At 46.1% G+C, this 20,936-nt stretch overlaps 1 long non-coding RNA gene across 1 annotated transcript in view; it reads right to left on the bottom strand.

Annotated features, from left to right (window-relative positions):
* Positions 1-3,864: 3,864 nt before the first annotated feature.
* Positions 3,865-20,936, bottom strand: part of LOC117197391 (uncharacterized) — a 416,054-nt gene continuing 398,982 nt past the window's right edge. Inside the window, exons 5-8 of the long non-coding RNA XR_004477979.2 lie at positions 20,000-20,263; positions 19,371-19,503; positions 17,168-17,317; positions 3,865-9,230 (exon numbers count right to left, since the gene is read on the bottom strand). This is a non-coding gene — a long non-coding RNA (uncharacterized LOC117197391). The remainder of the gene's footprint in view (positions 9,231-17,167; positions 17,318-19,370; positions 19,504-19,999; positions 20,264-20,936) is intronic.

Here is a 20,936-nt window from a genome sequence, read left to right as displayed (position 1 = left end):
ATATTTATTTGAGTTACATTTAAAAATATCAAGCAGGATTTTTTCCATCAACTTCCTTCCTTCCTTTTCTATCTTTTTTTGTGACAATGTTTATCATCTAATATAAGTAGTGATTTTAATAAGCAGATACACAGCTAGCATAAGTCCCCACCCGCTGAGCAGCTTCCTAGGGAGGACTCAGGCAGGAGTGTGCAGATTCAGTTCTGTGTAAGATGAACAGGACAACAGATGGGGGAGGGAGAAGAAGGCCAGGTACCCGGCGCGAGGTGGCGAGGTGTGAATCTTGGATCCATTTTCTCCAGGGTGTTTCATGGGTCTGAGCTGCGGGGCGGGGGTGGGGTGGGTGGGTGAATGAATGACCTCTTTGCTCTATACTGTTTTCCCTTTACTTGGTTGAATTGCATTTTTTTCCATTATACTCATCCTAGTGATGTGCTGTAAATCTACTCTTACTTTAAGGAAGAACACTTTCATGACACATTTGCTTGACACAAGCCTATGATGAGAGCAGCTTGGGGAGATTCGTTCTCCCTGATTCTCTCTTTTCCTCCCGTGAGTGAGCAGCAGTCTGGAGCGGAAGGGAGGAATCTGTGACTCAGCCCATCTTCTGTGTGGCTCGTGTTCCGTAATCGGCTGGGGCATCTGCCGTTTTCACAGAAGCCGAGTGGAGCCCTGGAGAAAGTGACAGGGTGGGTGTGGAGCCCTAACCCCAGTTGTGATTTAGGGTTATCATACCTTGATAGTTGCGTGAAAAACAGTTTTTGCTTCCCGAAGATTCAGTGTTTATTTCAAAAATTAAGATCCAGCTGGAGGAATAAACATTTTCTTATACAATTCTTTAATTCATGGTTTCTCATCTTTGCGTATGAGAGCCCCAGAGCAAAATACTTTACCAAAAAAGGGTAAAATCAAGATCGCAGTTGCAATTATAAGATCTGTAAAGGACACAGTCTCCTAGTGGATAATAAGGGAATGATGATGTCAATTATCATTTATTTAAGTGATTCGACGCAAGTTCCCTGAAATAGCAAACCTGGCTCAGTCGTGTAAAGCAGGATATTTTTGGCCTGAAACCTCTCAGAAACACAAATATTTTGTAAGGTGAGGTCCAGCCTAACAGATTTGTTTTTCATGACTTATATTCATGTGAAAAATAGAATGTCTTGTGACATACAAGAAATCAAGTAATTTAGGATTAAACCCAAGCAACATAAATTACAAAAACTGAGGCAGTTTCTAGGGCTATAAGTGATGTTAGCTTTGGTAAGTCACATGCATTTACTGGCTGGATTTAATTTTCTAAAACGACATAGAGGTGCTTAATTCTTAGTCATGTTTCTTATAGAAATTTAGTTAAAAAGTGCAACTGCATTCTTGCTCTTTGTTCCTACTTTCAGTTAACCTCTTCCAGGAGCTGATCTGTATCAGGTGTAAACATTAGGACATGTGCAGCGATCAACAGCAACTGGACAATGGGCTGAGATTCTGAAATGAGCGAAGTAGCTACTTTAGTACTGCGAACCTAAAGGCATCCTTGCTGCAAATGTCTGGTCACAGCAGTCCATGGTCTCAGCGACTGGAGATTAAGAACCTTGTTGGTACAGTAACCAACTTAACATCAGGTTTTCACGTTCTCCATACTGTTATGTATGCTGTGTCTCCATATATGAAAAGGAGTACTTGGTTCTCGAATTGAGGCAAAGGTCAGACTATGCTCTGCGAGCTGGATGCTTCACAGTCACTTTATCACCTTTGCTGGGAGCCTGGTGTGCTACCAAGGTGACGAGCTCGTCAGTGAGGCTTCAGGTCCTAATTTTCTGCTCAACACCGGGTAAGGGCCGAAACCTCACACAGCTGTTGCTAGGGCAACAGACATAATGAGGACAGTGTCAACCAGACTCTGAAAATGTCTCTGCCCAGGAGACAGCGTCGTAAAGCTTTGTACTGTCAGTTTTTCACGCAGGAGCAACATGAACTGAGTGTTCTGTCCTCATCTGATCCTACGAGAAGGTCAGGTGCATGTCCTCCTTTTATTCACCAGGAAACCGATGCCCAGAGGTTTCGCGTCTTTGGCAAAAGCAGAGACGGAGGTAAGTCCACTCCGACAGGACCCCCAGTATTCCCCAGTGGCGTGGACGACGCACAGTCAGGCAGCAAGGCCCCCAGCACAGCCGAGCAGCTGGAGGGTGGACCAGCAAGGCGATGGCTCTTTCCACCAAGCTCCGCTGGTTCTGGTGCTTGTGACTGTGCGTGTCACTATGGGGAGTGTGCAGAGGAAAGAAAGAAGCATCATTTACCATATTTCTCCACCCAAACTACCTGCAGCCCCGTTCTTCTAGGCTCTTAAAGCTCCCACCACCTTGTGCTAATGTCCGCTTCCTCGTCTCATCGTGGACCATGTCCTGGACCTTCTCTCTCCTCCCTCCAGACCATCTTGGGGCTGCCTAGGCCCCCACACCACTCAGGCAGCCCCAAGGCTTCCTCTGCTCTTGATTCCAATCCTCAAACCACAACGGGCATGGAGACTCCTCACTGGGGATGGTTCCACCGTTTGGAAGGTTTGGAAGCAACAGGCTGTTTCCCAGTCCTGCTAAACCTGACGCAGGAGTGGCTGGCAGGGCCAGGATGGGTCTGTCTATTCCTGCTGGAAACACAACCAACTGCGAGAAGATGCCACCAACTGCAATGGTTTCTAAAGCTCGGGATGCAAACCTTTTCCCCCTTCTTTTGAAGATTTTTATGTAATTCTGTCTCTTAGTCCAGTGGTCACCATCGTCTGCCAATCAAATCCCACTTCCTGAAGCCCGTGCATCTGTTTACACGGCAACACGAATGTGGACAACGCGTCAGGAGCCCATGTGACCCGAAGGCGCTCAGGTCCTGTGCGTTCCCCACCTCACACAAGTTGCCTCCAGTACTCCCTGGTTTGCCCACTGTTTTGGTTTTTCTTACTCATACTTGGGAATTTGATGACATCTTTAACAGCATGGTTTAATTCTTGCTTTGTTCAACTTTAAATTTTCATAAACGCTGAAGTTATATTTTTCATAGATATTTACAAAAGCCTACAAAATCTATCAAATCAGATCCCTAAATATGAGGTCTCCTGAGTGTACAAACTAAGTTGATCTTAATGCACAACCAGAATTTAAATCTTGTATTTCTTCTAAAAATTGAAAAATTCTTTGTCAACCCATATTTTTACCTTTTTATATATCTCTGTGCCACATACTCGAAAGAAAAAATATGCAAAATAGAAAGTAAAAACTTAGAATTCCAATTGTCATTGATGGAAATGTAAAGAAGGACTCCACAGGGCTTCCCTGGTGGCGCAGTGGTAGAGACTCCACCTGCCGATGCAGGGGACGCAGGTTCGTGCCCCGGTCCAGGAAGATCCCACATGCCGTGGAGCTACTGGGCCCGTGAGCCATGGCCGCTGAGCCTGCGCTTCCGGAGCCTGTGCTCCGCAATGGGAGAGGCCACAACAGTGAGAGGCCCGTGTACCGCAAAAAAAAAAAAAAAAAAAAAAAAAAAGAAGGACTCCACAGCTGCCCCACTGCCCCCTTTCTCCTGTGTTGGACACCTTGGTGTCTACAGCTAAGGGACAGCTCCTCACAGGTTAGGTAGTCTGCACTGTCACACTACAGTCGTTTGCAAAGTCACAACATTATCTTGATAGAAAATGCACACTTTTCTTTGTCCGTTCTTAGTGTTCACTTCAATTCTATTTATGCTAAACAAATTGAGACACTTCAAATTTGCAAATATTATTGTTGGGATTCAGTCTTTAACTTCTCTCTCAGAAAGACCTTTCTGTTACATTTCTGATGAAGGTATCCTCCACCTTCTCAGGCTGAGCACAGTCACGCCCCATGTGGGAATTTCAGCTGGTGGATCAGGAGAGACTCAACCAGAAGGTACACATGACAGAAGGAAAAATTCCCAGTCCGTAAGAATGTTCATAAGCCCTTCATTAAAAATAGCATATCTAAAACAGTGAGCGTGATGTGAGATGCCTTCACGTGCAGTGATCTTTCTGACAAAAAAAATCTTCAGCCATCAATGACAACTTGGTTAAAAATATCTGTAGTGTTTTCTTTTTTTAAGAAAGTTATGTTACACTAGTAGAATGGCCATCATTAGAAAGTCTACAAATAACAAATGCTGGAAAGGGTGTGGAGAAAAGGGAACCCCCTTGCACTGTTGGTGGGAATGTAAATTGATACAGCCACCATGGAGAACAGTAACCACTGTGGAGGTTCCTTAAAAAACTAAAAATAGAGTTGCCATATGATCTAGCAATCCCACTCCTGGGCATATATCTGGAGAAAACCATAATTTGAAAAGATACATGCGCCCCAGTGTTCATAGCAGCACTGTTTACAATAGCCAAGATGTGGAAGCAACCTAAGTGTCTATCAACATATGAATAAAGAAGATGTGGTATATATATATATACACACACACGCACACACAAACATATACACACAATGGAATACTACTCAGCCCTAAAATAAGAATGAAATAATGCCATTTGCAGCAACATGGATGGACCTAGAAATGATCATACTAAGTAAAGTCAGTCATTTATATAAATAAGTGACAAGGACTCTAAAAAGATGATACAAATGAACTTATTTACAAAACAGAAACAGACTCACAGACAGAAAACAAACTTATGGTTGCCAAAGGGGAAAGGGGGTGGGGGAGGGATAAAGCAGGAGTTTGGGATTAACATATACACACTACTATATATAAAATAGGTAAACAACAAGGATTTACTGTATAGCACAGGGAACTATATTCAATATCTTGTAATAACCTATAATGGAAAAGAATATATATGTATTTGTATAACTGAACCACTTTGCTGTACACCTGAAACTAACACAACATTGTAAATCAACTACACTTCAATAAAAAATAAAATAAAATAAAAAGTTATTTTAAAGAGAACTATTGGTCTGTTTGGGGATAACAGCTTTAACATCTGTGATTAGTACTGAGGACTTAAAACTTCTTATTTGAATTGTTGCTGACATCTTTCCTTATGAATACCTACGGTCACGCCATGGAGCAGGAATGAATGTTGTTGCTCAAGTAACACACCTGTCTGTCTATCTATCAATCTATCTATCATCTATCTACCTAATCATCTATTATCTGTTGATTGATGATCTCTCTGTTTTCTCTATCATCTCTCATCTATGTGTCTATTATGTATCTATCTCTGTCATCTGTTGTCTGTTACATTGTGTCTATCATCTGTCTGTCACCTATTATCTATCATCTATTTATCATCTCTCTCTATATCTAATCTATCATCTATTATCCATGGGTCCATCATCTATCCCTATCAACTATCTATTGAATCTATCATCATTCTACCTACCATTTTTATCTAATCTACTGTTTTCTTATTTATTAATCTACCCATGCACCCGGCTCATCACTTTTTTGTGCTACAGAGAATTTGGTTCCTTTACCTCTTCATTTACAGTGAGGAAGCAGAATGTGAAAGAAAGCTGGCAGGTAAATGCTGACGGTTGCACAGCTAGGATTGTAATCAAGGTCTCTGAGCTCAATCATGCCACTTTTCATCAAGTCAGATAAAATGAGTACTTCTGTTTTTCAGAAACAAAAACCCAAAACTTTGATTTTCAGTAGGCTACGTGTAGATAATGAAGGTCTGAAATCCTCTTCCCATATTAAGGGATGTGATTTGGAATGGAGAAGCAATGGTCAACTCTTAGCTGTTCACATCCAGAAAATTTTAAAAAAAAATGCTAAAAGAACAGTATCCTTTATTGTTCCAAGCATGTACTTTTATCATCAAATTGCCTGCCTACTCACTGCTGGTTACACAGAACAATCCCTTTTGCCTCTTTTATTATCTTCTATTATTTTTTAAAGGGGTCAAAAGTTATTTAGCAATTTATTCCTTAGAAGAAAGTTTCACTCTATTCTATTCTCACTGAGTTTTTAAAATGATTTTGCAACATTTCCTGTTGCCTATGGATTGACAGCAGGAGTCAACAAACATGCATGCCTCCCGCTCCATGATAAAGATAAGATACTTTATGCAATTAACCAAAGGACACAAATATTTACTCAGAAGGCCTGATCTTGCAGGCAGGAACAGACGCTCCCTCCTTCTTGGCAGCTCCTGTGGCCTCAGAATCTGGGGCTGAGACGCTTCCTCTGTCCACTCGAGGTGAACAGGCCAAAGCTGAGCGCAGTTCTTGTGGCCAAAATGCCCTTGGAAGTGCAGCCTGGGCAAACGTTCAGGAAAGCAGCGCAGGGCGCGCTGGCTTCTGCTGGCAGCCTCGCTGGGGACGCTGTGTTTTCCACTTTCTCGAGTTCAACCGAGTTCCGGGCAGGGCCTCGGGGGTGGCGGGAAACCTGGTCCTGCGCCCCAGAAAACCATCCCCGAGGCCAGTCCTGCCTCCCACCTCATGTCCTTTCCGGCACATCATTCTGAGGAGCAAATCCATTCCCTGCCACCTGGAACGTCTTGCCTCCTTGGTAGATTGTACTTCCCGATATTTTGTAATTAAAAAAAAAAAATCCTGTTTATAAGGGGGGGGCCCTTAGGAAGGATGGTTTCTCAAGGCCTCTCCCCAGGGAGAGCCTTTCCTCCTGGCCCGGGAGAGGCAGGATGGCTCGGGCCGAGGTGCTCTCAGCGACCTGACATTGTCCTCAGCACCACGGCGAGAGGTCTATTTCTGAAATGACCCCAATGGTCTGATTTTTATTTGATGTCATTGGAAACACTTGCAATCAATGCTGGGTTTTTTTTAAGCAAACTTCCACTCTATCTTTAAAACTGAGGTGATTCTCTCAGTCTGAGGGAATTTGTGTGTGTGTAAGGAATAGCTTCACTTCTGCATTTTCTCTCTGTATTCAGTATAGTCTATATTTGTAAGGTGGTTTTTCTGTCTATTTCTCTTCCTGGTAATTTTGGGAGAAAGAGAAAAACATCTTCCACCAAAATCCAGGTGAGAGAAGGGAGGTGAGACTTCCCTGAGGACACGGGGCCCCAGGGCCGGGGGGCGGTCACTTTCCGGGTCTTCCTCACCCCCCTCCCACTGCTCCATTCTCCAGGCATCTGTTACTATGGTTACTCCTTGTCTACCGGTGTCGGGAGACAGAAGATGTGAGAGAAAACTTTAATTTCTGTTTCACCGCATTTTCCATATGAATGAAACACAGGTGAGCGTGCTTCCCTGTTGCTAACTGGACCATGCCTTCTCGGGATGGGGCTCAGTCTCCAGAGGTGAATTCTGTGGAAGGAGGGGTCTGAAAGTGTCCTTTCAAACTACACGTTCTGGCAGGAGCAGTGGGAGGGTGGGAGCGTCTGCAGCACAGCGTTTGCCAGAACAACATTAACAATAAGTTCACGACTCCACTTTCGCGCCCATCTGTAAAGCAGCCTTCGGGTGGGAGGCGCCTCCCTGGCCCAGCCATCCTGGTTCACCGCATGGATCCCTCCCTCACGTGCAGGCCGTTCCAGCAACATCCGTGGCCTCTGCACGCACAGCCCTCTCACTCCCCGTCTAGCCCAGCGTACCCAGAGGAAGGACGGGGCCAAGATCCTGGGCCAGTAAGTGAAGCAGACCCATCTCCCACCTCCGGGCTTGAGGGTTTGCCCCTTCTGTTCCAGTGCACTTTTCCTATCCTCGCATTGTGCTCTCAGCAGTCCCAGAGAGAACAAGTAAAATCTCTCCTCTTAGAGTTCAAAGGATGTTTTGGAGGTAAGTGAGGCAGCAGCTTATTTCATGGATAAGAACCAGCAAGCGCGCGGCTTTGGGTCTGAGCTCGTTCCCTGGTCCACGGTCTCCATCCTACCGTGGACGTCAAGGGGAGTCCCTGATAGACCACAGGTTCCAGGAGGAAGCGGCCCTGCTGAGGTTACTGGTCCTGCTACGAGTTATGCATCCTGAGTGGACTAGAATTTGCACTAAAAAGACTCTCTTCTCCATATAATCCATCCCTTAGCCCTACCTGCTTGTAGAATTAATTCACACCCACATCCTTTATCATTCAATTAAAATAATCAGCAACTGCACAGGACTCGGGGCTGCCAGGGAGACGTGTGCGCAGGTAGGCAGGGCTCACAGACGGGGTGCTCTTCTCCTACTAGAGAGGCTCTAGGGAAGGAACCGAAAAGAAACCAGCACGGTTGGCTGCGGCTGCGAGCATCTACCTCACACAGCAGCGGCCGTAGGGAGAAGAAACAGGAGCTGGGTAGAGGGCGCCAAGCTCTGGACGTCAGTCAGAATAAAGCCTCCTTCCTTCTGCTCTGCCTGGATTCTCAAGTTCTGCTTTCAGCGTAATTTCCGAGAGCTCTCTGCCCCGATTCAGTAGTTAAAGGAGATGCACCCTAAACTTTTCACCACGGAGGTCATCTAGAAAACTGACATGGTGTGGATTTGCTCTCCATCGTGGCATGAGGTGCCCTGGGATCGTGGGGACATTCTGGGAGTCCTACTTTATTGAGAGCGTGCACAACGGCTGTGTTCCCAGCCAGGAAAGATTGCACCTGCTCCTTCCCTAGCACACAGCTCCTTCCCCAGCTGCCTGCATGATGCTCGCGATTGAGCAGGTGGGAGGAGGAGCCCAGGCTCCCTCCCCTCGCCGACCCACATCCGTGGAGGCCTTGGCCTTGGCTTCTCTGCTCTATATCATCCCAGGGGACGGAGAGAAGAGAAACCAATCGCTGGCTCACCATCCTCAACGCTTCACCTATGCTCCCGTTTGCCACGTTCACCGTGACTGCAGAGCTGGTTCTACAGACAACAGAGTAAGCCTTATGCCAACCAAGCAGGCCCTGGAAGACCGACCGCCCCGGACTGCAGTCCTGTCTCACTGGAAATCAGTTAACAGGTGGCACCAAGGCAGGACTTTCTCAGGGGGGTGGGGCACTTTGTCATCTCCTTCGCATTTCAGATAAACTGCTGGCTTCAGTGCCTGCAGGCAGAGCTGCTTGCAGAGAATGGGCCCGCCTCCTGCACACACCTTACCCTGGTGATCCCAGGCCTCCTCTCTGCTTTTGGTTCCATCAGAGCCGAGCTCCCAGTGTGTGCTCGGCGCTCGTGCAGGTCATTTCATTATGGCAGCCCAGAGATCTGGGGGCCTCCAGCAGGTCACGTGGACGGTGAGGCCGCAGCCTGAGATGGGCTGACCCAGGCCACCGATGCAGGTGTCTCTCTCACGGTCGTTGGGAACATCTAGAAAACACACACAAGTCATGAAGAAGGAAGCAAAACTCACCCACCGCCTGCAACCCACAAGAGGCCTCTGTTCTATGACATTGGGGCTTTTCTCTTCCAGATTGTGGTCATTCGTCTATGTTGCATATTTAATATAATCTGGTTCACACAACACTGCATGGATTATCTTTTCACTTGATATTGTAGGGGAGAAAAAAACGGTTTTTCCTACTAGTCTCCTGGGTTCTCTGGCTGGAACCCTGTAAATTGGACTGACGAAAGACAGACTGACAGGAGAAAAACATAACATTTATTTAATGTAAGTTTTATGTGACACGGGAGCCTCCAAAAGGAAATGAAGACTCAAAGAAATGGTTTAACCTGAGACTTTTTATACTGGGCTTAATGAAGAAGGATGTGATAGGATAAAGAATCTGAGCTCAGGTGAACTGGTGGGACTTGGCAAGTCCTGTTCATTCAGCTTCCTCTCCGCAACCCTCCATCCTGGAGACAAGGAGGCTCCCTTCCTCGGGGTAGAGGGAGGACACCTCTTACATGAGGGTCTCATGACCTGCTTCAGGGGAAGGTCAGAAAGCCCTTCTTGCATCTGCAGTATCTCTCAAAAAGATTTTTTTTTTTTGGTAAGTGAAAACACTCAAGTGTATATTGTAACTATATTGAAGGAAAAGCACAGGGAGCCCCGGGTGTGTGACAGGGGTTCTGATCCTGACTGGGTGTGTATGAGGAAGAGATGGCATTTAAACCAACTCCTGGAGGGAGGGGATGGGTGCAACAGAGAGGCGTTCCAGGTATTCCAGTCTTGGGAATAGCACAGCCATGGCCTTGGGGAAGGGAATGGAGTAGAAAGCCCTGGCTTTGGACAGAAACCCCTGGCTAGGCTGCTGAAGCCCTCTTGTTTCTCCTACTAAACTCTGGTCCACAGGATGCCATGGAAGGGGTTGGATTTGGAGATGCAGTCAAGGGGCAGAGGTTGCTCACAAGTGCAGAGGCCCTGTGGCTAGAAGAACGCATGGTGTCAGCAGAGATCCGCCTGGATCGGAGACGGTTGTGGGAAGAGGGAGTCAGGTCTGCCCTGCTCTGCTCACCCTAGAGTCTCTGAGTTTCACTGTGGGAGGGAGGGAACTCTCCCACTACCCTCTTAGGTTTTTTCCTGGGGCCTTGTTAATTAAACTGACAGAAGACAAAGTAACAGGAGAAAATGCATGCAGATTTTTATTGGTGTTAATACTTTTTACATGCACGGAGGACTTCACAGAAAAGAAGTGAAAACACAAATAAGTGGTTAGGCTCAGAGGCTTATATACTATTTTAACAAAGGGCAATAAATTGTGGAGTAATGACCAGCCAAAGGAAGCGGGGTGGGCCTCTAGGGGGAGTAAATTGTGGGAAGGTAAATACAAGGGGAAACCAGTGGAAGATAAGAGTTATTTTAGTAAGGTTTGTTTGTGAAGACTCATTTCAATGCCAACTTTCTGTCTTCTTCGTGGCCCAAACCTCCCCCCACCCAGAGAGGGAATTTATGGCGGTCTCATTTTCAGAAGTTTCTGCCTTGTCAGATGAGGGAAGCTCCTGGAAAGCTGCTTTCAGCAGCTGTTGACTCTCAGTCAATCGCCTTCAGCTCAAAATGATCCATGTGCCAAAGTGGTATATCCTGGGGTGTCACATCCACATTCCCTTCACATCCCAGATGTTGGTCAGTCCATGCAAAGAACCTGGGACTGAAATGAACTACGTGTGCCACTGGGGTCAAGCACAACCTTTCTGGGTCTCAATTTGCTTGACTCTAAATAAACAAAGCAGAATCTAACACAGTTGACCCTTGAACAATATGAGTTTGAACTGTGGGGTCCACTTACACACGGATTTTTTTCAATAAATAAATACTAGGACTACACGATCCAAGGTTGGTTGAATCCATGGACATGGAAACGAGGATACAGAGGCCCAACTGTAAAGTGACAGGTAGATTTCTACTGCTCGGTGGGTGGGCACAGTATGGGGTCCGTGTTGTTCAAGGGTCACCTGGCACTGTTCCTGGCCTTCCCGGTACTGTGGCAACCATCTTATGAGGAGATAGTCACCATTCTTATTTTCCCAAGCAGGCAGCTGAGCCTTGAGAATGTGCATCCCAGCTGAGGCCCCTGGACAAGCAGCAGGGCTGGCCTGGGAACCAAGACTGACCCCAGATCATGTGTCCTGGAGCAGAGCGCTGATGAGATTCCCTTTGGGGACTTTGATTCAATCTCAAACTAGAGAGATTCTGGTGGGTTCTCTGTGTTCCAGGTGTCTCGATATGTGGGTGCTTTTCAGGCATCATGGCAACCTGGGACAACAACCTATTTCTCTGTCTTGTTTTCCGTCCAAACCTAAATAACAGGACATGAGTCACTCATGAAGATTGGCAGAGAATAAACTCCTCAGAGAGGCAAAACCATGAGTTCAAAATGCTCTTTTTTTTTTTAAACAAAGGATAAACTCACAGAGCACACTGGAAGGGTCAAATCTTACAGAGCTAGGCCAATATTTGTTTAACTGCACTAAGTGAAAGATGATTTGGCCGAGGGACCAGGGAGAGAGACCTTTTATTTGATCTGATTTTACACAAACATTTCTGCGCTCAGAGAGGGAGGGAAGGTTCCAGAGCCTTATCACAACCATCACGCAATGTCTGCTCCAAATGTCATGTCTTAGATGCTGACTTACAGCCCACGGTGATAACCCATGCTTAGTCCATATCAGATGTGCACAGCTGTGGGCACATACCTGCAGCCCTGCTTAGGTGGCAGTTTTGACTGTTCAAATGAAAGTTTGCAAATAGAGAAGATGTCGATCAAGGCTCTGCAGTGAGGGTTATTTAAAGATTCCTTGTAATTATCTGAAGAGAAAAGCTGTCTGTCTGGCATATCGTTCCTTTGGCATGAGCTGGATACAAAGCCACATAAAAAGTTGTCCTGCTCTGAGTGACAGACCTTCAGCGAGGGGCTGACTCTTACATGTTTAAGGGCTGAGATGTAACAAACATGTGTTCGAATGAACCAGATTCAACTGGTCAGAATCATCCATCAGGCCACATGCTCACTTGTTTGTCACCTTCCACAGTTAGAAGCAAGAACAAAATCTCAAGAAAAATAGGTCATGTTTTGGGCTGATCTCAGAAACCACGTCAAGCGTGTATCCCCGGGTTGGTTCTTCCTAGAATAAACTCCTGCTCTATATTTAATTTAAACGTTGATGAGATTTTATATTAGAAATGATGGCCCAAGATATTGAATGGTCTGCAAACATTAAAGGAATGTTTGATTAGGCTCACTGCCTTCTGTTTATGGTGACAGAATGGAGAAATGAGCTCACATTTTACAAAGAACTTTGAAAGTAGAAGGAAATAATTCAGTAACACTTATTTAACCAAGGTTATCACTATCTGGAATACCCCACTCCATCAATCTTGTGAGAAATCAGAGCCCACAAGAAAAGCCCTGGAGGCTCCCTAGGACATTATGAGGAGGATGCAGAGAAGAAAGGAGAGACATGTGAACCAGAGTGAGTGAGGAGTCTGACCCGTGGTGCCCGGTGGTGATTGACGCCTGCGACCCGTCTCGCTCCCAGGCTGGGCTCAGGCTGGGGAGGACGAGACGGCTTAGGGGCCCCTCTGTGCAGCTCCAGTCTGTCCTCAAACCCACGACTAGATGAGGGCCCCAGCAGCAGCAGTGACTGAACAGCATGGGAAGCCGTGGGTTTAATTCTTACCACTTGCTCATGTGTGGTCCTGGTGCCAGCAGCACAGGGGACGGAGTGGGGTGTGGGTCCAGTAGTCCTGGACAAGCCCTTTTCCCTCACTCTGAAGACCTCCTGTATCTCCCGCCTAACTAGTAATTCACATCTCTAGTGCACGTACACGAGCCTGGTGCTACGGTACATGCTTCACACCCATAAGTGTATCTAAGACTCATCTTAACCCCAGAAGGAAAGTCAGCTTAGTTTAGGTAACTTGCTGAGTTACCGGCAAGATGCTGATGTAAAGAAGTTCTGGGGCTTCCCTGGTGGCGCAGTGGTTGAGAGTCTGCCTGCCGATGCAGGGGACGTGGGTTTGTGTCCCTGTCCGGGAGGATCCCGCATGCCGCGGAGCCGCTGAGCCTGCATGTCCAGAGCCTGTGCTCCGCAACAGGAGAGGCCACAACAGTGAGAGGCCCGCGTACTGCAAAAAAATAAAAAATAAAAAATAAGTCCTGAACTACTGTCTCACCCCAGTCCTCTCACCTGATTCTTGTGTGGGTTTAAGATCTACAGTGTGATCCCAGTCTGCAGTGATCTGTGGTAGTTACACAGCAGACCACTCCCCCTGGTTAACTGACCAAGTGATGGAGTATGCTCACATGTGTTGCCCCTGACCTTCTATTGTTCTGGATACTTCCATAGTCTACTCTGGAAAAGAAAAGAGCTTCCCTAAAAACCACCAGGGCTTATGTCAGCAGCCCTGAGGACACCCCTGGCCTTAGGAGGGCAGACAGTTGTGTCTGTAAGTTCTGGAGGGCTGGGTGACCTGGGACACAGAGAGAGGGCAACTGGCTGACAGGGCAGGAGAAGCTTACAGCAGGGTCAGTTTTCATGCATCAGTTCCAGTGAAATCAGGCCGCTGAGTGCACTGTGGCCGTGCTTCTGGTAAATACCACCCATTAACTGAACCCCTAACTCCCAACTTGCCCAAGCTTTTGTTTCTGTGTGTTTGTTTCCCAGTTCGATCCCTACAAACCATGCAGACTATTAGGTCCCAGTGGCCATTTATCTTGCTGCCTTTTGGGGAGGAGAGTGTGATTTTTGGGTCCCTTCTGCCACTCGTTCATCTTGTTGTTCTTCCTATTTTGCAATGTGTGGCTGCTACGTAGAACCCAGAGATGACCTGTGACCCGTGGGGCTGCTGGTGTCACCTCCTCTGACCCACGGCTTTAACTGCTTCCTCTGGCTGCTGGGCTTCATGAACCCACACTCTGGGCCTTGCCAAGGCCCCTGCACCCAGTGCTGTTTGGGGGTCACCGAAAAATAACAAAACATAGAGTCCTCACATTTCTCAGAACCTTTCCTTTGTTGATCTTTCAACTCTTCCTCCCCTACAAAGCTTTTCCCAACACAACCGATCCAGAAAACCTAGTTGTCCTCAACGAGGCACAGCTTTCCAGATGGAGCGTAAAGGAAAACTGACCCACGTTAATGACACTGGCACCTGGTCTTCACCCCAGGAAGCAAGGCTCCTTCACCTGCCAGCAGCTTCCTGGTAACTTCACGGTCACAGGGCCGTTAGCACCCACTTGTGGTCACACGCCCAGCAATGTCCCGAAAGCCTCAGGGGCCCAGGGTCAGTGGCTCCCAGGGTGGGAGTTTCAAAGGCTGAGTGGTCTTCGTGGACACATCTGGAAGCACAGACCCGAATCCCTCCTGTGTGTAAGTGTCTCTCCTATTTGCATTGGAGGGAAGAGAAATTTTGAGATGGGCTTCAGGACTCCGTGTGTGTTGCTGTGTTTCTGAGGTGAGGAAGAGATTGGGGGTGCAGCTGAGAGCTCCTCAAACTGTCCCTTCTCCCCTTCTTTAGCCCGAGAGCCTTTCCAGAAAGGGTCACCTTTTGGATTAAGGGTTATTTACATCTAGGATTTGTCATTTTCAAAGCTTTAAAAATTGTAACATAATACTTGCTATAGATTTTAAAAATCAAATTTCAAGAATTCAAAGTGAAAATTTCATTTCCTCCTTTTGTTTGTTTGTTCTCTCCCACTGTAATCAGTCAGTGTAAATATTCACACATTCATTCAACAGTAGTTACTGGATTCCTACTGCACGCCAAGAACCGCTGTAGTTGTTGGAGATGCAGTGGACAAATACGGCTGTCTCTGTGGGTCACACCCAGGGGGTGGCGGTGACGTGCTCACTGAAGGTGAGCCCGCTGATGAATACGCCCGCTGTGGGCAGCGGGGTTAGACCGGTGGTTTAGGGGAGCGGGGCGGGGAGACGGAGCTGCTCAGATGAGGTGGACAGACGGCCCCTCTGACAGGCTGACACTGGTCAGTGTACCCACGGAAACAGTCTTGGCATTCTGCACATATATCTGCAAACTGACTTTTCTTCCAGAGCAGGACCTGGACCAGAAAGCACCTACGTCTTGTGGTCTTGAATTCATAGACTTGAATCAGGGGTGCAGAAGGTGGGACTTGTCAATCCGGGACAGGATGTGGACACTGGGTGGGTTTCCCTGGGGCTCGTTTTCTGTGGTCCTTCGAGAAGTGAAAACACGGAGACACACGCTAGGCACAAAGCCCCCAGAGAACCTCCTGAAAAGCCATCTTTAATCAGAAGTCTGTCCTGCTCGTGGGGTCCTTTCTTATTCTCTGTGTTAAGTAGCATCCCCTGGATTCTGAATGTGAGCAGGTGAAACCACAGGAATGGAAATCAGGTTCCAAGCGGCCGTGCAGGGGCCATCGGTCACTCTGCTTCCGCTCCTGACGCGACTTAGCAGGAATCAATGTGTGCCCTAACTTACTTTACCTACTTCTAAGTCAGCGTCCTTGGCAAGCCTCAGCACAGGCCGCAGGACGACTGACACACGGGATCTGGAGAAACCTCTCCCTTATTAGTGGGGTTCCCATTTCTGCTCATTCTTCTCAGGCAGACGAACTGTGATTCTGGGGGACAGGGCTGTGGCAAGTGGTGCTGGCCTCCCGGCTCCACTGAATCTGCTGGTGGACAGTGGTCTGTGGCTGGAAGCCCCGTGTGTCCCCGAAGGGCCCAAAGCCATTTTGTGCTTTAAGGGCCTGTAGCTGAGAACACCCATGGCAAACAACGTTCACCCCAGACACTGAATGAGGAGCTGTGGGCCGTCAGGGCTGCAGCAAAGAGTACACTGCCAAGCCGCCTACTACGGACTGAGTGTCTGGGTCCCCCAGATTCATATGTGGAAACCTAACCCCCAAGGTGATGGTGTCAAGGAGGTGATGAGGTCATGAGGGTGGACCCCCACGATGGGATCAGTGCCCTTATAAAGAGACCCCAGAGAGCCCCCTGCCCCTTCCTCCAGGTGAGAAGACACTTCTCTGCACCAGAAGAGAGCCATCACCAGGACCCACATGCCGGCACCTTGATCTTGGACTCCTGGCCTCCAGAACCATGAGAAGTACGTGTCTGTTGTTTAAGCCCCTGTCTGTGGGTTCTGGGAGGGCAGACTCGGACAGAGCATCAATAGCACCCGAAATGCCCAGACGACAGGCCTGGGGACCATGGAAGGAAGTTGGTAAATATAAATAATGTACAATTTTAGAATTGTACCCATTCTGTGAATACCAAAGAGCTAACAGTGATGTATATGAAATAGAGATTTAGCCACTCTGTATTCATACATGAGGTGGTGGAGTGGGGCACAGAGTAAGAATGAATGAAATCCTAAGAATTTTAAGGGAGATTTTCTGCGCTTGCCTGGTGCAGAATATTTCCGTCACGTAGTGTTTCTCTCTTCACTTCTGTTAAATCATTTTCTTCAATCATACTTGTACCTGCGTGTCTCCTGTCTGACCTTGAGGGTAGGAATGGAAGATTTTCCTTCCCTTGTCTGAAGAGAGGGCCTAGACTTCGTGTCCTGATGGTAATTAAAATATACTTGAAAGGCTATTTGGCCAGGTGGGGTGTTATGTTTCTGGTCTAAATTAGTGAGCCGTGTGTTATTTCTCAGGACAGTCAGATAACCTGAATTACAGGTGGAGTTCAGGAATACACATCTGCTTTTAGTCTCTGGTCCTGACCAGACCACTGGGCTTCAGACCCACCCAAACTTCTTGTGAAGTGGGGACAGGACCACCCACGTGAACTCTCTTCCCCTCAGTACTCAGCAGGTGATTGAGGCATAGTGCACACGAGTGGAAGTACATAGTCAGCAATTCAGTTCAGTCCACACTTACCTTATGTCCGGAGCCCCGGGACCTTGGGGGATGTTCTGATGACGAATGTGTCAAATTCGTATACTGCATCTTGTTTCCAGTGCCTGTCGTGTCGTAGGCAAATGTGTTGGTTGAATGAGTAGATTAAAGTGGTCTGGCTCTGCAAAGCAGCTAAAATAAATGTGACACGTTTTGATATTAGACTATACATGTACAGTCTAATTCCTTCCTGAAATCGAAGTTTCCTAGAGAAATGCAGAGGTGAAAAATGGCCCTGGGCATGACCTAATCGACGCGCTGTGGTCATCTGTCACTGGTGAACCTGGCCACGTCACTATGTGGCGTCCAGGCTGCCCTGGGTCTGCTCTATTCAACGCCTATTTCTTGTGTGCCTTCCTGGGGCTGCTGTTCATTTGGACTAGGATTCGTCCAGTTCAGGAATCTTTAAGCACATCACTTTTTTTTTTTCTCATTAGCCTTTTATTTTTAACTTAGTTTTAAAATAAACAAACAAAAAAGTAGATCATTAAAAAAACACCATAGCTGTCAATTTAAAATTTTAAGTGAGGTTCTTATTAAACAAAGCACTAACACTATATCCCATAATTACATCTTTACTTGCTTGCAAGGTGCTTTTCAAACTGTAAAGTAAGGCTTGGGAATAGGGTACAAATGGTTATCCCCAGGAGTTACTTACCCCCAAGGTAAGCACACCGCTTTTGCTATGAAATCGTTTATTCCCAAGCAGACGGCAGTTCTGAATTATTCTTATGGCAATAGCCTGGCATCACCACCAACCCATCTGGAGGGCTTGGAAGCAGTTCTGACTCAAACACAAGGATGTTGACCTCGGGGGTCAAGTAGCTATCAATTCACAAGCTGGACTAATAGACTCAGCTCAACGTCTAGATCAAACTCAGCTCATGAAGATTTTTCCAGCCTTCCTGTTGATTTGGGTCACTCCATCGATAATCTGACCTATTGTGGGACTGCTTGTCATCCAAGACAGTTTTAAAAAAATTGAACCAGCTGGGAAAGTCGGTGGTTTTAAATAGATGTCATCTTCAGAAGAAAGGGCGGCATGTTAGCAAACCAGACCATGTGTTGGCAGAGAACCTCAGATGTACAGAAAACCCTGAGAAAAAGTCTTGGCAGCCTGGCCTCCAGCTGAGCTGCCATCTATGACACAAATGTCCTTACAGTTGTAGGTTTAGGGTCGGCATCTTGAGGTGGGCCTTGGTTCTTCTTCATCTACAAAGGAATGGGGCTCCCAGGCTCACCCAGGAATGGAAAAATGAGAGATGGAGAAGGGCCGATGGGCCTGAAGCCTCACACCACCACAGCCGGATAAAATAATCTGCATTTCAACAGCAGGAAATGGAATACTGCATTCATCGTAGAATAATTTTTACTTATTTGGCATTTTAGGGACTTATACATGAGGAGATTCTTATACATGAGAATATAAGGAGATATATTATATACTTATACATGAGGAGGGAATGCTTTCAGCAATGAAAATTACTTAGGATATTGAAATAGCACGGAGGAACTGAGCAATGTTTTATCACAGGTGTGCCTACTTGCCAGTTATAAAAACAATTTTGACTAGTTTAAAACAGGCCTTATTCTCAGAATCCCAGCTTTTTCTGTTTGAAACAGTTAGTACTCAACCTGGGTTCAAAATGAAGATTAATATTCACGACTTCATTATTTGGCAAAATGCTATTAAGCTGATATTGGCTTATTCAAAGGAAAGTATAATTTGATGGGGCAGTTACTTTCTAGCTGAGTAGATACCTTCTTATTTCCTAATTAGAACGATGAAAATTCTAAACATCTTTCATCCAAAGACCATTTCCTTCCTGACATTTTAAGTAACTGGGATTTTCCTGTTAAGGTGTGGGCCACAGCCTGACAGAGGATTTGTTCTCGAAACCATTTCTTGTATGGCAACTCGGTGCAGCCTGATCAAGAAATTTAAACATTGCTTACTGAGCTAGCCTCCGGAGGGAAACATCTCATTTTAATGAGGCCCTTGGGAGGCATGAGGATCACGCTGCCTAACTTAGGTTTTGTGTTAGGCTTCCTGCTAAAAATAACACACAGAACACCAGCGACCATTATCTTTTAATGCAACCATGGCGATCACAGTGTGATCCTTTAAAAATAGCAAAGCTTCATTAGGTGAAAGCAAAATCCACATTTCTTTTTAAATACCCACCTTCTGTGAATACATGAGCAGGGACATCCCTGCTGGCTGGGGGAAAATCAGCTCTCCTTCACTCCTGCTTGTACTGCAGCTGCTTCTGATTTTTCCTCGTTCCCTTCTCCACTTTCTGTTTATTAAGCACAATCTGGGAAAGAAAGAGTGTGGCGAGCCTTCATTAGCTTGGAGGCAGCAAGCTAGCTTTCAGAGAAATCTGGCTAATTAAGTTGATAGTAGGGGTAAAGCGGAGGGTCTTTCATTTGCATAAAAGCAGAGATTTTGCAAGGCATGCATTGCGAAATGTTGCCAGGCTCTGGAGCACCAGTCCATCTGTGTGGATTGAAATATTCAAAGCCCTCGTGGGCCACAGGGTATCCGGATAGAGGGCTCAGTGAGTAATAAGCAAACTGATTTGTAAACCCATCAGATTTTTCATCCAGCCACACAAGGCTCCCCATTCTGGCATGAGAGAACAATTCTATAATCTACTTGAAGAGTGAAGGAGTGGGAAGCACCTAGCTACACCCCAAGGTTTGAACTGGTCAAGTGGCCATCACATTACTCAAGTGGAGCAGAGTTTTTTCCTGTGGTAATTCTTCCACGTGTAAGTGACACTTCATATCACTAATGATTTTGCAACTTACGGAGAAATACAGAGCGGAGCTGATCAACAGAACTTCCTGGCATGTGACTTATCATGTAAATCAGATAATTCCTTGTCACTGTCGTTTGTAGTTACATCTCACACAGATTTCACTGATGACCAAAGGATCTCACGAACAGGAAATGAAACGCTGTTGGCATCTGCTGATGGAGGCGGGGCCAGTTGCTTCGCCATGTGCGATGTTTTTGAGAAGGCTTCTTGGCTTACTTGCAGGCACAACTGTTTACAAGCATCTGGGGACAGGCTGCAGAAGGGAAGGGAGAAAGAAATGTACATGTGAGAAAGGACCATTCTGTGCAAAAGTGAACATTTGATAAGAGGCCAGAATCAATTGGAGGGATTATTCTAGTATGACTGACATGGCTCTCATTTCCTACTTGACTGCTCATGACTTTCGTAAAAGGGTTGAGAGCGCATATCCCTCCATTATTTTAATACTGTAACAGTAGAATGCTATTTGCACAATTTCTCTTCACATTAACATCTTAAGTATTAGACAATAGGATGAAAGGGAATGAAAGACTTGAATTATTAATGGGTGCTCTTAGCTTAATGTGTATATGATATCTGAAGAATAGTTATGAGTATAATATTTGCTTGTAATAAATTCCCAGTTAAAAGAATTATTGTTAAAATAGGCATGAGACACAACTCAAATAATATTTTTAAAAATTGTTATAAAATAAAACATTCCTTAAGCCTCATCTCATCTCTATTTACGTTTTCATCACCAGTCCCTCCCTCCTACCCTCTTCCTTCTCTCTCAAACAAAAGAAAAATCCCAGGGTTGGAGAAGAATCCAATTGTTACTGCAAGTTAAATCGAAGCTATCTAAAAAGCTGATAAAAGCTTTTCTTTGATATAAATCTCCTATAAAGTCTTTTGCTTCAGGTTGGCCTTAGGGGGCGATCTCAGTG

The sequence above is a fragment of the Orcinus orca genome, chromosome 2 (assembly GCF_937001465.1).
Source record: "Orcinus orca chromosome 2, mOrcOrc1.1, whole genome shotgun sequence".
NCBI classification, from domain to species: domain Eukaryota; kingdom Metazoa; phylum Chordata; class Mammalia; order Artiodactyla; family Delphinidae; genus Orcinus; species Orcinus orca.
Note: the sequence above shows the minus strand (reverse complement) of the source record. Positions and strands in the feature narration are given on the sequence as shown.